Raw genomic sequence first — 12318 nt, 5'->3', positions numbered from 1 at the left:
TGATCCAGGGATAAACTCATGAAGAAGCTTAAACCTCTTAATGACACAGAAAATGAAAGTCAACAACAGGTCACGGCGCCTGGGAGGAGAAGCCCACAGGGTACAGCGGCGCCGTCGTCTTGATGCCGCCGAGGCGAGGCAGAGGGGAACCTGGGGGATCCACGAGGAGACCTACCGGCGAAGACAAGCCGGAGTCCAGGGGATGGTGGTGGTGGTGGGGGGTGAACCCGCTCAGCCACCTCCAAATCCCACCCAACCCCTCTGCTCTCTGAGGCTTATGCTAGGATGGCTTCTGTAGAGCAGCGTTGACCTTAATCATCTGGGGGGATATTTGGGTTTTATTTGGCAGCGATGCGACACATGTGGTCGTCGCCGTGTACGAGTGGCAGTCGTTAAAAAAACAAACAAAAAAAAGAGAAAGGCCCAAGGTCGGTTCGCAGAGTGTAATCCATATCATCCCGTCACAGAGGCTGCGCCGCTGTCAGCGCCCCGGGTCGCTCCGTGTCAGACGCATTTCGATCCAGATAATGATGTCAGATTATGCTGACATCTGATATAATTCTCGCCGTGTGAAATGATCAAAAAAAGAGGTTGCTGAAATTCTTTAAGGGATTTTTTTCTCCAAGTCGATGTTCCTGATGGAATTTGGGCGTTTCCCCCCCTCTTTTAAGACCAGAGAGATGTAAGCCAAGTCACGGTATAAACATTTCCTGTCACACGATATTGATCATTATTGATGCGTTTTTTTGTTTTAAATATCTGAAATACTGCCAAACAGGTGGCATGACATTTCCTGTTTTATTCAGTTTTCACCCCACAACATTTTTTTTTTTTTTTTTTTTTCATTTTTAAGCAAATATTAAACACATTGGCAAAACCTGAAGCTGGATGTTGCTAGGTAACCAAAGAGTGGGTGAGTTAGTTGATGCCACCAACCTTGCTAATCTGGTTGGTGGTAGCTTAGCTAAGTTTATCTGAGAGGTAAAGCTGCTAAAGCCTGTCCTCTGCTAACCTTTAAGACTAACCTCAAAGGTTAGACTTAAAGTTTTATCACAGTATTTTGTGGTACTATTGTGATAACGCTAAAAGTTAAAATTAGAACAATTTATATATCTTTATTTTTTTTAGGGCGACAAACACAAATACTTGAAAAACATACTAATTGGTAATGCGCGTCTTTAAAACATTAGTCACATAAGTGCGTCACTAAATTGCACACAGTCACTTCATTTAATCATGTTTTCAGATTTATTGGTATTTATCAACCTCAATGGAAAAAAATAGTAAAATTAGCAATTCTGACAATTTTGGGGTGTTTAAACATCATGAATTGGAACTTATTGTGAAAAAGATCATCATGATAAATTTATCACACTAAATGATACGATAAATATCCAGCCCTAAGCTTAGTCTTAGACTGCATGGCTGTTCTCCACAACATACCTTACAGTAATTCCAACCTGCAGGGCTTAGAACAAAATCCATAGAAAGTTACGACCTCTAAGCTTTTTGTCTATTGAGGACACGAAGAAGCGGAAAGTTCTGTCGACAGGACGACTGCTCGTTGTGCACTTTGCAAATCTGGCCCTAAAGCAAGAGTGGAAGACGCTTTTCTTGAAAGCTAAGGCGAGTCCTGTTGGAAGTTCGCCTCCAGGCATGCAAAGATCCAACAAACAAAAAAGTCATTTGTTGAGTTTTTGCCTGTCAAGTTAGGCAAAAAACTCAACTTTTTAACCTACTTTCCAAATGCGGTGTGGTGGGGGAAGCATTATGGTGGGGGTGTGCCTTTCTGCAGCACGCATTGAGGAAGCTTTTCAGGGGTGATGAGAATAAATAAGCAAAACCTTTTGGTGGTTGAAAAGACTTGAGGCAGGGGCAGAGGGTCAATATGCAACTGGAGAATGATCCAAGCATACTACCAAATTTAACAATCCAATCATTTAGACCAAAGAATCCCACCTAGTTAAAGTCCAGACGCAAATAGAGGCAAGAAAATCTGACAAGAATTAACATCTGGTGTTCACAGATGTTCTCAATCCAATACACTTGAGCGCTTTTTTGTTTTTGCAAAGGAGAATGGGCAAAAATTTCAATATTTTTCACTTGAGAAATTCAAATGACCCACATAGCATTAAAAAAAAAAAACAACAACAAAAAAACAGCACTGCACTGGTCCATCTTCTCAAAACATTCGCTGCGCGCTGGTTTCAAAGATAACCTTTCTCAGACTGCCAGCTGCAGGTAATTATCACATCAGAAAGGGATGATACTTCCTTGTCACTTTCACTTACCTGCTATCGCGTTCATCTGTAATCTAGCTCCACTGCAAGCCTTTGTTGTGCCAACGTGGAGCTTCCCCGTGTCCATGGCTGCCGCTATCATCTCTAATAAAGGTCACAAGAGCTCAGCGTTATCTGGCACTCGTAAAGTGAAGAGAAAACATGTTTTAATAGTGGCACAGGTTGCATGCCTAAAAAGGCAAAACTTCGTCAAAAGTTGATCTATTTAAACACTGATGTAGATAAATATTTATTTATTTATTTTTGAACAAAGACTTTATTTTATCAGACCAATATTCAAAATCAATGATTAATACAATAAGTCAGAAACAACAATTTCCAATACAACCAGACAAACAGTTGAACAACAACAACCAAACAAGTCGGCGAGCTGAAGATCCAGGATTTTTTACATGGGGGATGAAATAAAGGAAAAATCTTTCTCGAGTGACTTTTGTCTTTATCATAACGGAGATATGTGTTAAATCTACCTATAAAATATGTGCCTGTGTGTTTACATTTATCTTACTTACTACAATATTAATTGGAAATATGTCTTCAAAGGGTTCCATCTTTTCTTAAATAAGTCAGTGGACAAATTTAATTTTGCTGTTATTTTCTCCATCGTATAAACGTTCACTAGTTTCTCTTTCCATTGATTTACAGTAGGGGGTAAAAGTTTATACCAACATACTGTTAGCATTTTTTTGGCTACGAGAACAAGGATTCCAAACAAGTACTGTTCTTCTTTACTTAAATTATTTGGGGGAATTCCCAGAACAAAGATCCGGGGGTTCCAATCAATATAAGTGTGCAAAATATTTGAAATTTCCTCTCTAATTCCCTCCCAAAATTTCTTAATCTTTGGGCAATCCCAAAAGGCATGAGTGTGATCTCCAACTAGTCCGCACTGTCTCCAGCACAAATTTGATTTAGCTTGATCAAATTTGGAAATAATATATGGAGTTTTGAAATATCTAACGATTATTTTCCAATAAAATTCTTTTCATGTTGGACTGTTAGTCAGTTTATGTCCAGTTACACACACTTGCTCCCACTCTTCATCTTCAATCACAACATTCATTTCTAGTTCCCATCTTTCTTTTATCCCAGGAGATCCCGTCGACAGACATGATTGTAAGCATTTGTATAAATTCGACACAGTATTATTAGATTTTTTTTCTTTGGTGATCTTTATAAAGAATAATTCTAAATCAGTAGGTCGTGACTTAAGAAGGGACCATTCGGTGTGGGACATCAGGTAACTTCGCAACTGTAAATATCTATAAAAATCAGATGTGCTCAATCCATACTTCTCCTTAATCTGGCTAAAAGATTTCAGAATCTCCCCTTCAAACAAGTCATCAATAAAAATTAAGTTCTTGCTTTGCCAGGTTCGAAATCCTGGATCTTGTCGCCCTGGTTTAAAGTCTATTATATCCTAAATTTTTGTAGCTCTGGATATAGATTGAGGAGCTTTCATATTTTTTCTAATCATGTTTAAAGTCCTTTGAGTGCTTTTCATCCATAAATTTGTAATTTTGTACTTATGCCAGATTTCAGTCGAGCAGAATACAAGGGCCTGTAAAGAAAGTTTAGGGCTTGCGCTCTGTTCCAATGTCAGCCACGTTGTTTCTTTATTCTGTGTTAGCCAGCCTACACTTGCATGTAGTTGTGCTGCCCAGTAATATAATTTTAAGTTTGGTACATTAAGATCTCCATAAGGTTTACCACTGGTCAATTGAGTAAGTTTTATTCTGGCCTTTCTCTTCTGCCAAATAAATGTAGAAATCATTTTTTGCATTTTATTTAATTTTGTCGTTGGAATCCAAATAGGAAGGGCCATAAACAAATACAACAATCTAGGGAGAATATTCATTCTGATTGAGTCAATCCTTCCAAAAGTAGATAAATATTTAAATAAAAAAATCATCAATAATAAAGGTTTTAGAGAGTCAGTACAGTTGTTGGATGGACCTCTTATGACTAGCTGGAACAATGGAAATTAAAAAAAAATACTAAAGCTTCAAAAGACAGAATGTTTTTCCTCCATTGCTAGAACTTTTACCCATAAGTGTATTGGTTGTTACCTTTTTTAAAAAATGTACCCATTCATCTTTCTTCCCATAAGCTGCGTTTCAGTTGCAAATATGCACAAAACTTTGTCGATATTTCACGAATGCTGACACAACCACAATTTCGCGCTTCCATTAAATAATTAAATTAAAATGATGCGTTAATAAGTTTGTTCACGTGACCAGTCATTATAAAACACGCACCGTCGTCATCCTCCTGCCACCTGTAGTAACATCTAGTTGTTCATCATGTTTGCATTTCGATACAGCCGAAAAACTACCTCATCCTGGCCCAATAACTTTTTAACTTTTTCATTTTCATTAGGCAAATTTATTTTGTAATTCTAACGTTTCTTGTCTTATTTTACGGTCAATGGAAACCCAGCTCCTGTCTACACTCAATCATTTTTGCAAAGTCACAGGACACACACACACACACAGCGGTCATGTTTTTGAACTGTATGAGGAAGCTGGTGAGAACCCACGCATAAATGAAAGAGCCCAGGCTGGGATCCTAATCCAGGACCTTGTTGCTGCATATTAATAGTGCTAGTGTGTAAAAGAAATGTCTAAGAACCTTATGCTGTATGAAAACTATGAAAGCAAATGCAGTTGTAAGGCCATTAACTAAGAGTTAGCTTTAACCTTGCTCTGTTTTCTACATTCCAACATGAATTCAGATCCAGATGAGCTAAAAGCAGACTGCCTTTTCTGATGATTTCATGGCTAAACCGCTTTGAAATGTGTTTCTAGGAAGTATGGTGATGCAACAATAAATATCAAAATGTCCATATTTACCCAAATGAAGCGAAGGCTGTGGAGGTAAAAAAGGTCACCAAGTCAAATTTAGTAAGCTTTTCAAAATATTCTGCTGAATAAATAATGAACATCTTAAATGAGTTAACTTTCTTCTTTTACAGCAAGTGATTTTTCTTCCCCAATTAAATTTCAAAATATATTACATTTTTCTTAATGAGTCATTTTTTAAACATAGTTTTAACAATACTTTGAAGATAATCCAGAGCAGAACACACATATGAATCTAACAATCATAATATTGAAGATGCAATAATTTCCCTTTGTGGAAAACAGAATTTGTTTTATGTAAGCCTGTGCTATAAGTGGCTTAGATTACAGGGCAGAAATGTTTAAAATGCTAAACCGGTTTATACAATTTATACATTTGCACTAAAAGATGAAATTCTTAACAGAAAAAATACTCCTCATTAATGCAGTTACCATTATCTACCGTTATTAATTAAAAACGCATATCAATCATCAGATTACTGATTACTAATCTGATAAAACTCAAATAAAAGTGTAATTCTCTTTATGTTTGTCCAAGTCCACACTCATCTTTGTTGTGAGGAAACTACGTATCAGTCTTCTTTTGGCGAGCTGTTCAACACTTATGACGGAGAAGCAACTTTGTGTGGTATAATAAAGACCGGTCACTCTGACCCCTCTTTAAACTGCAAGATTTTAAACTTTTTATACCTCCATGTACAGGGCTGTAAAAGTGTTTGCTGCCTTACAGATTTCTTCTACTTTTGCTTTTTTGTCCCACTTGATTCAAATAAAACAAGTTTTAATTCTGGATAAAGATAACCATCGTGAATGTGAAACCAGCTTTCAAATTATGATTTCACTCAAACCGACATAACTTATTGTACGACGACGGTCACACAGATCAACTCCCAGTTCAAAATAAAAGCTTGAAATTTACTTTTTCTCTCTCCCTTTCTTTTTTACATTTTTTTTTTACACGTATTGAAAATATTAATCTAAAGACATGGCTTTGAATTTTACAAATGCACCTTGAACTTCAAGAATTTTGTTTCAACGACATAGAAATGTCAAAATGCTTCAGAATGTGAAGATATCTATTGACTTTCTTCATACATTGGATGATGAAGCATTCAGGACTTCACCTAACAATTGTGGACCAAAAGACGGTTTCCACCACAGGGAACACTCTTCTAGCGATACAAGGCCAGCTTAACCACACTAGTTAGCTGAAGCTAATTGAGCAGAACTAGATTTCTATTTTATTACTATGATTTTTTTTTTAAATGCCAAAAGTATAATAGTCGTCAACGTTGTGCCTGTAGTAAAAGATTACTTCTTTGATAGAAATTATTTTTCTGTCCAACAGAATAAATTATTTAAGACACGGTCTACATTTCCCACTTTTTCTCCGTTTTGCCACAGTTGTGATTGGTTTTATTTTGATCCCTGCTCCCTGGTTGGTAGATAATATCTGGTCAGGCTTTTTTGGCCGATAAAATAAAGTGAGCGTAGCGAGGAAGTAAGTAGTTTACTCGTCGGGGAAACAGCTGAGAAACAGAGCTACATTAAATGCCACACGCCTTCCTCCACGCCGCTAAAAAAAAAAAAAAAAAAAAGATTTCAGGATACAACAACGGAATCGAGCGTTAAAAAAAGAAAAAAAAAAAACACTTCAAAGGTGCAACACGAAGCATGCGAGTGCAGATCATTTATGCTAAGACTTCTTGCTGCAGGCAGGGATTGTCTGTCTACCACTTTAATACATATTTACATGCTAAAACACAAGAATTAGAATTCATTAGTGCAATCTGAGGTCTAGATCTAGATCAGGAGTTGTCTGATTAGTAGCTTTGGGACATTGTTTTTGTAGAGAATGTGCCACTCGCCTACTTTTGTTTCTCCCCGATTAGCTCGACTCTCTTGCAAAAACTCTAAACTCTGCTATCTCTGCCGTAATGAACAGGGCGCGCACAATTCCCAGACACACCATTTGAGGCTTATTGGAATCTTTTGTGAATATTTGACGCTTTCTCGAAGCCCCTTCAAATAAAAACAAAGGAAGAAAACTATAACGACAACAGTCAGAAGCTGAATGACTTCATCGGTACGAAAACATCGTGCCCGGCCGTATCGGTTTCACTTTTTTTCGGAGGCAACCTGCATAATATCGCCGAGGGCCTTTGATTCCTGAAAACTGAGCCTAATCGAAACCAAGAGGGCCGCGTTCTGAAGAAAGACGATTGTTTTGTCGGCGCACGCAGAGAGGATCCTCTCGCTGTCGCCGTACGACGAGGAAGAGCACGTTTACTGTGCAGCTGCTGTGCTGTGCACTGAGTTTGAGGTTCACCTTCACAGAGGAAGTGGTGGTTTGTGTTGGGGAGGAGGAGAGAAGGTGGTGGTGGTGGAGGGGGGTGGGGGGGCTGCAGCCAGCGAATAAAACAGGATATCCGATGTTGGAACAATTGATAAACTGAAGTTTCACAGACTTTTTTTTTTCTGACTCTGATCCGTGTCGACTGTTTTTTTGCTTGTTTACCACCCACCAAAAAAAAAAAAAAAAAAAAAATAGAAAAAAATAAAATAAAATGCCTGAAATTTCAATAGAAAACTAGTGGAAACAATCATTTTCGGTGGAGTTTTTTCTTCTTCTCTTTTTTCAGATGCTATGGATAAAACGTAGAGGCGCTCACACCAGCTCCAGAACTTCAAAGAGCCTCTTGATTCCCTCTAACCGAGCATGTTAATTGGTGCTTGATTGATAACTTGAGTTCACAGGCGATGGCAATGTGTCATCTAAACTGTTCCAGGGTGTCTTTGTGAAATCAGCTTTATGAGTTTACGAGAGGAAGAAGCATCACTGGCGGGCCCATTAGAGAGAGAGAGGAAGAGAGAGGGGGGGGGGGGGGGGGGGGGGGGAAATATGCCACTGTGCATAGTTGCAAATAAGCTGTCACACATTACAAATGAGATTACCTTCTTGCAGTTTGCCCTGGAACTTTGAGAGGAGGGAAGCGCGCGGGGTAAGACGGTGAAACAGCTCAAATCGTCTTGCTTTTTTTTTGTTTGTTTGTTTGTTTTTTGATTTTTATCAGTGTGCTCGATCTGCAGAGCTCCGTTTAGGCTTTCTTCATGCACGGCGAAGGAAAAAAAGTACATTCACAGCTTGAAGCGCAACGTAATCAGTGGCGGCAAAGTGCAAATTATCTGAGAATAGATAGCGCTCAGAATGGGTCTATTTATTTTTACACTTTTGCCTCTAAAAACAACCTCTTTTTAAATTTATCCTGTTTTTTTTTCCCCCCCTTGGCTGTCGTCTCGTAGAAATGAATTGATAATTGTATCGCTCATCCATCACTTTTTTTTTTTTTTGGGGGAGAGATAAGACGAACTGTATCCGAGCGCACCGGCACGAACAAACACAAAAGACACACAATGTCACTATTATGAGGGGGCAAAAAAAAAAAACACAGCCAGAAGAAGGGAAACGGAAGGCAAAGAAGAAAAAAAAAAAGCAGTTATTGTATTTGCATCCAATCACAGGCATGCAAACTAATTGTCTAGTTTGCGAGACGGAGATCACTGAGGTCAGGACAAAGCCCACATGAAACGACTGCTTTGTTGGCTCGCGCTGACCAAGAGCGGCGTTTTGAGCTTCCACAAACGGGGAGAGAAAGAGGCAGAACGTCTCCAGGTTCTTGTGAAGTGACCGGAACAAGGCAGAAGTCATTATTTTCCCAGGACGTGCTAAAGTGCTCTTTAAATGAGTCGCTTTATCAAGAACTCTTTAACAAGTCGAAAAAACGTGGACACCAATGTATAAATAGCAAGTGAGCATGTAATAGTCGCTGTTAATGAAGCTTTTGTTTTGTAAAACTCACATAGGTTTCTTGCATCCTTGTGGCTTGCAGCGTAAATATGGCCGTGTTAGATCAAGTGCAGAGGCAACGAGAAGTATCAGGTTGGACTATATGACATTAAACAACAATGTTCACTGGCACGTTTAAAAATTCATCCACTAAGGCATTGATGTTGTTTTGATCACTTACTGTCCTGCGCTACTTCTTTCTACTTGCTTCATCCAAAGTAAAACCTAATTTCTTAAATAAAATAAATGATTCAGCCAAACTGGGTACAAATAAAAAAAAGTTAAGGTCATACACGCACAGGTGTCAAACTCCAGTCCTCGAGGGCCGCTGTCCTGCAGTTTTTAGATGTGCCACAGGTACAAAACGCTGGAATGAAATGGCTTAATTACCTCCTCCTAGTGTAGGTCAGTTCTCCAGAGCCTTAATGACCTAATTATTCTATTCAGGTGGTGCAGCAGAGGCACAGCTAAAAGCAAAAACACCGGCCCTTGAGGACTGGAGTTCGACACCCCCGCACTACGGTAAAGGTCTCCGCAGATTTAGTTTTAAACTTATTTTACTTCAACCAAGGAGTTTTTGTGGTAGGAAATGAGAGAGACGTCTCTCATTAAAACGCTAAAAATGTAAGGAGTATCAGTGTTGAAGAAAAAAAATGTTTTTATCTGATTATTTGCTTTTGGTAGTGATCTCTTTAGTCTTTGAGGTTGGAAGGTCTCTTAGCCATCACCCTAATCAAACCAAGAAAATCAGCCAAAAGTCAGGACTCCCGAATAAGCCGCTTAAGAACATTTTCATTTTTTCCCAGCTAGAGGAAGCATATTGGGAAATCTTTAAATAAATAAAACAACAACAATAATTGAAAGTCTACATCTGCCAGGGGTGGGAATGGAGCTTAACTGCTTATTAGGTGGTTGTGGTCCTCGAAGGCCATTGTCCCCCATGTTTTAATTGGGTCTCTGGTCCAATAACTGAATCAAATGGCTGAATAAGTTTAATTTTTAAGCACAGAACTGGATCTTGGTGGGTCTATGTGCCTAGTCCGGTAGAGACTCCAATCAACGGCCAGAACATGACAATTTCACAACAATGTCTCATTCTTCATACACCAAAATAACACGAAGGCTTAAATCAACTAAATGTAAAAGGTCTGTTCTCTACCTTGCAAAATACATAGAATATAAAATCAGCTTCAAACCTTACCCAGCAAACACCAGGATGTAAACCAAACATTAACATTGTAACAGCAGCAGAAACACAAAAAGGCAACAAGAGTATCAACCTTATTAACTTTTTTTTTTTTTTAAATAATAAAAAAATCTTAGAAACATTTATCCAGAGCAGCATTAGCATTATGCTAACCAGAGCATAATGCTTTTTTAATGACATAAGCATAAAAAACACAGCAACATTCAAAACTGACTACCAGCAAAGAACAATGATAGCAGCTGATGAGCAAAGTAATTAATGAACACTAACTAGTGGAGCAATATGGACGCTAAGACTTAAAACAAAAACAAAAAAACACGTTGAGCAACAGAAGCTGTAACTTACCTGCTCTGTGTAAAATCTTCCTCATTATTCAAGTTGGAAAATTTAGTCCAGGCAAGTATCAAGCCGACTGTCGTCTTCAACTTTATCACCAGAGCGACTGAAAACTTTACCACATTTTCTGTAGCGAGCGAATTTCCCAGCGCACCAAAGACGTTGAATTCAGCCGTGATGATTGGTCATTATTTCTCCCTAGCAACCATCCACGATTGGCTATTTAGCTCCACTTCTGTGGCGCTGCAGGAAAGAAAATGACACGAGTCGGTAGAGGGAAATCCATTGTTGAATGAGAGTGAGCTGGTGGAAATGTTGCGTAAATAATCCAGTGTATCTATTAATTTTACATCATACGTAAATATCATTTTTAGATTCCTCACACCCCTTTCCCCCCCTCCACGTCTGTGAAGGCGCCCCCTACGGACCAGACGCTGCTCAGCACTAGACTGAAATTGCTCTGCTGTAATCACTTTTACGAGGAAAAAAAACAAACCATTTTTAAATAAAAATTATGGAATTGTATTCTGACTTCTATTAAAAAATATATAATTGTTGAAACTGACTCTATTTCGTGACAGTATGATGTGTGAGACAATCTGTGAGACAGATAATCTGTGAAAAATTGAGCTCCTCTGCCTTCTCTCACTGCTAACTATCCTTAGCATTCATGACCGGCTCCGCTGTCAGGAAGAAGCTGCAGTGTAGCAGAGAGCAAAGGGGAATGAACAGCGTACATCAGCTGACTGACAGCGCTAAAACCCGCCTCCTGACTCTGGTTGCTTCTAGTTAGCATTGCCACCAATGATGGCAGATAAACAGCTTTCCTGTAACGGTAAGTTGATTCTCCACCATTAGCACATTTAGTGGCGCATACATGAAGTTGATTGGCAGTGCTAAGACCCTCCTCCTGGCTCTGATTGGTTGTTTTTGGTCAGTATTCATTAGGGTAACACTAGCTCAGCGAGAAGGTGGAGGAGATTGATATTTTCGCAGATTATCTGTCTCATCCTGTCACAACAAAGTGATAGTTTTAACAAATATATAATTTTTTAAAAAAAATAAAAGTTACATACTGCAGTTTTAAGCTCTATTTGCAATTAAGAGGTATTGGAAGAGGGAGTTGATATTAACCCCCCCCCCCCCCCTCCCAAAAGCACCACTGACCTCACAGGGGTCATGCTAAGACACCAATGAGGTTCTAGGTTCAAGACACCAATGGCCGTCTTGAAAAGAATTTCTGATGTTGGAGTCGTGGATTGGACCTCTCACCTCGGACTTTTTGCACATGTAGTTACTTCTATAATGTTGCAAGTGGAGAAGGCCTTCGCTGTAATTCACATTGAGCTAAAATCATCTTTTATTCCAGATTATATGTCTGGGACAGTCAGAACGTAAATGGTTATGAACTTCAACCTACGTCTGTGAAGACATGCTAGGCTGCTAGCTTAGAGCTCAGTTAGCTTTTGAAATGACTCAGTTAATTCAGTATCAGTTATAACCCTCAGTGTTAAAACGAATGCACACTTCCTTTTTTTTTTTTTTTTTTTTTTGCAGACCTTATGTTAGTGTTCAGCCTCATGCCTGTGAAATATCTCACCTGGTTTGTGTTTTGGAGCCATCTCTTCCTGGAAACATAAACAATAGCATTTGACATAATTGTCGAACCGTCTTTTTTTAAAGGTTATATCTATTCTAAACTCCTCTGCTGATGAGAGCTGTTGTGACTGAGTCGTGCTCTCGTGTGTTGAGTCAGACTAAGAATAA

This window comes from Xiphophorus hellerii, chromosome 9 (assembly GCF_003331165.1).
Source record: "Xiphophorus hellerii strain 12219 chromosome 9, Xiphophorus_hellerii-4.1, whole genome shotgun sequence".
NCBI lineage: Eukaryota > Metazoa > Chordata > Actinopteri > Cyprinodontiformes > Poeciliidae > Xiphophorus > Xiphophorus hellerii.
Note: the sequence above shows the minus strand (reverse complement) of the source record.